The 3,650-nt window shown below is 47.1% G+C and overlaps 1 long non-coding RNA gene across 1 annotated transcript in view; it reads left to right on the top strand.

The window, feature by feature from the left end:
* The first annotated feature begins 258 nt into the window (after window positions 1-258).
* Window positions 259-3,650, top strand: part of LOC113958327 — a 4,728-nt gene continuing 1,336 nt past the window's right edge. The window contains exons 1-2 of the long non-coding RNA XR_003531483.1: window positions 259-343; window positions 1,210-1,267. This is a non-coding gene — a long non-coding RNA (uncharacterized LOC113958327). The remainder of the gene's footprint in view (window positions 344-1,209; window positions 1,268-3,650) is intronic.

Below are 3,650 nucleotides of genomic sequence, written 5' to 3'. Positions count from 1 at the left end.
GAGCTGGGATGTGCTCTGAGTCTCCTTTGAGTCCCTGGGTGACTCCAGGGAAGGCAATGAACAGTCCTTTACCTCATTCCTTTGCCACAGTGCTGGCACTTCCCGTGTTTCTGGCTCCCAAACTCTCCCCAACCCTGCATTTCCAGTAAAATCTCAAAGCTTGCAAGACCCATGAGCTTCCCAGCTCCAGGAGATCACAGAGCCACAGAATCACAGAGTCACAGAATCATGGAATCCTGGAGTCACAGAGGATGCTGAGTTGGAAGGGACCCAGTAGGATCATCAGGTCCAATTCCTGGACTCCACAGAGCAACTTAGTGGAAGTTTTCTGTTGGGTTTTCAGGTGGGTTTCAGCTCAGGTTGTGCTGTTGAATCAACCTGTGAGATCAGAAAATAGTTTTCAAAGTCTCCTCAGAAATTAGAGGAGCTTTTCCCCAGGGTCTCTGCTGGAGGAACCCCACCTGCAGGCCCAGCTCAGGTGAGACCCTGACAGGAGGGTCAAATCCACCACCTCTGCACTAGTTTATGTCCTGCTTCTCCCACTGCTTCCTGAGGAAGCCCCTTCACCTCTAGGGGTGAATAAGGTGCTGGAACAGGATTTTGGACCTGCCCACCTGCAGCCAACAGCCCACCCGGGGCGGGGAGGAGATGGACAGGCCACCAGGACTCGGTCCCTGTCCCAGCAGTGCCAAGCCCAGAGCACAGGGAGCACAGCCAGGGATGCACCAGAGCTGGAGCTCCTTCTGGGACCCAACTGACAACAGGAAACCCCCCTGGGAATGAACCCCCAGCCTGCTCTGAACAGAAGCACTCCCACAGACTGTGCCGTGCTCGGGACCAGCCCCAATTCCCTTTTCTGAGCCTCTTTTGGGGTTTTTTTTCAGCCACAACCAGGATTGGCTAAAACTGTTTTTTTAAGGGTCACGTGTTTTCAAAAGGAACAAATATTTCCCTTGAACCACTGAATTCCTTTTGAAATCTTGTCCTGCTACATTTCATGTTTTGAAAACTTGAAACATTTTTCAATTTTCAAAACACGTTTTTTTTCTCACTTCTCATCCAAAAATACACATTTCCCAGGAACGTATTATTCCAACGTATTTTCCATCCTTGTCTGTAAAATATCAGTGAGGATATGTGTTACTGAGGTTTATTAATATATCTATTTATACTTTTCTCACTTCAAGCCATGGTATTTTTTCCAAGCAGATTCATACTCACTGGCAAGATGTTAATTGTGTCACTGAGGCTCCTGCACCCAGAAAAGGTTTGTTTAAAGCTTCAGTAATTGTTTTGAGCTCCACAGACTAATAATTGCCAGGTAGGAGAGCTGTGAGTCACCAAAGCACTGTAATCCTGTGACCTGCACAAGTACCTGGAGGAGGCAAAGGTTATTTAAGAAGCAACATTTCCCCTCTCTGGTTAAATCCAATTTCTTTGTGTTGCTCTGCCAGTCACTGTGTAGTTGCTGAAGGAGTGCAGAGTGTGACATATAAAAGTGGTGGGTGTTATTACTGAGCATATTAAACTGACAAGAAAAACACAGGGCTCAGAGGCAGCTCAGAGGCACTTCTGAGGCTCACCAAGAAAAACAAGCTGGTGACACGATCCTTGTGCCCCAGGCTTGGACAAATGATGCTCAGGAGCCCAAGAAGGGGTGAGGTGCACAGCTCTAAAAGGTGGCTAGAGAGGAAGATTGGACAACTGCCCAAAAGTCAAGCTTTGGTACAGTGAGAGAAAACTTAAAAGGTTCTGTGGAAAAAAAATAGGAAAAAATCAAAAGAAGAAAAGAAAAAAAAATATTGCTTTCTATAAATAAATGTGGGCAGGGAAAGTGCTGGGGAGGGAGAAGATCTAACAGGAAAACTTGGCACAAGAACAAAAAGTATTCACTGGCCATGAATAAATTCTGAATGGAAAGCTGAAGGAAGTTTCCATCCAACACAGGAACAAAACCCTAGCCCAGGGAGCAGCAGGAGGAAGGGAAGTGACTGGAACCAAGTGGAAGGGCAAGAGAAAGGTACAGAGAGGAAGGAGCTGCCCAGGTCACCCCAGCAGAGTGACCCAGGTCCTGAGGGGCTGAAACCTTTTGGGGAAGCAACAGCACCACCCTAATCCCAGGGGAGTTGGATTTTGGGGAGCTGGATATGGGCATGGGGTGCTGTGCCCACCAGATCCTCCAGCCCTGGTGAATCCCCTCCCGCAGAGCCCCACTGGCACTTCAGTGCTGTGACTGCTGGGGCAGGGGACACTCTGCCAAGGTCACACCAGCCTGGTGCTGCCTTTTTAAGCTCAGTTTAATACCATCAGTGTGAAGCAGGGCTGGATCTGACAGCTGAGCTCAGCCTTCCACAGGAAGAGATTTATCAAAGAGGTTTCTCCAAGAAATCCCTGTCCCTGGTTTATGACCTGAGCTTTACCTGCAGCCCCTTTCTATTCTCATTTATCCCATGGCCTGGGGCTCCTCTCCTCACCAAGATAATGGGACAAGTGGAGAGGGATTTTTGAACTGTGAGTGTTTTTTATCACTAAAAAATGCTCAGGAAAAAATAACACTAAGGTCATTTTGTAAGGATCTGAAAATGTTTGTTTCATTTTTTTTTGTTGTTGTTTTGGTTTTTTTTTTGGTTTTGTTTTTTCTGTTTGTTTAGCTTTTTGTTTGGTTAGTTTTGGCTTTTTTGGGTTTGGTTTTATTAATCAAGAACAAACCAAAACCCCCTACAAAAATCTCTGGGCTCAACTGAAACACTGATGGATTTCTGTGCTTTAAAAATTGAAATTGAGATTAAAACACTTCAATTGGAAACACATTTCCAGTGGAAAAACTGAAAAACTAAAAACTGGAACTCAAATCTGGCAAATGAAACATTTGGACCTGTTTTTCATAACACTTCCCTCCCTCCTGTCCCAACCTACCAGACTATTTTGGCTGACAAGTGTCACTTTTTCCCATTAAAGTAGGTTTGCAGAAATGGTTTTGAACATCCAGAGGGCAGGATTGGGTTAAATATCAGGAAGAAATTGTTCCCTGTGAGGGTGGGGAGGCCCTGACACAGGCTGCCCAGAGAAGCTGTGGCTGCCCCATCCCTGGAAGTGTCCAAGGCCAGGTTGGACAGGACCCTGAGAAACCCAGGATAGTGGAAGGTGTGTCCCTGCCCATGGCAGGGGGTGGAGTGAGACAAGCTTTAAGTTCCCTTCCAACTCAAACCAATCTGTGATTCCATGATTCCATGATTGTATGAAAGCGGTTTTCCCAGCTCTTCAAAATAATTTCAGATAATTTCAAAACAGGTCCTCCCTTCTCCAGGAGAATCATGAGCCTTTATCCTTTTCCACAAGGTGTAAATATCCACTCCACACACCTGGAGAGAGCTCCCAGGAGTGAACACCCTCTCTCCAACATCTGCCCAAGCCCACAGAAGTGGCTGCTTGGGGAGCACATCAGAAGGGCCAGGAGCCAACATCCAAAGCTGTTCTGCCTGGGGATGTGTGGGGGGCAGGTGGGGGATGGAGCTCTGGGGTCTGCAGAGTATTGGGGCAGTTTTGGAAGCCACAATGGAAGGAAGATCTGAAGCCATTAGAGAGTGTCCAAAGGAGGGAAGGAGGATGGGGAAGGGCCTTGATTTGAAGGTGTGTGAGGACACTGAGGG

This window comes from Corapipo altera, unplaced genomic scaffold (genome assembly GCF_003945725.1).
Source record: "Corapipo altera isolate COAL_440 unplaced genomic scaffold, ASM394572v1 103, whole genome shotgun sequence".
Classification (NCBI taxonomy): domain Eukaryota; kingdom Metazoa; phylum Chordata; class Aves; order Passeriformes; family Pipridae; genus Corapipo; species Corapipo altera.
This window is presented reverse-complemented; position numbering and strand designations above follow the sequence as displayed.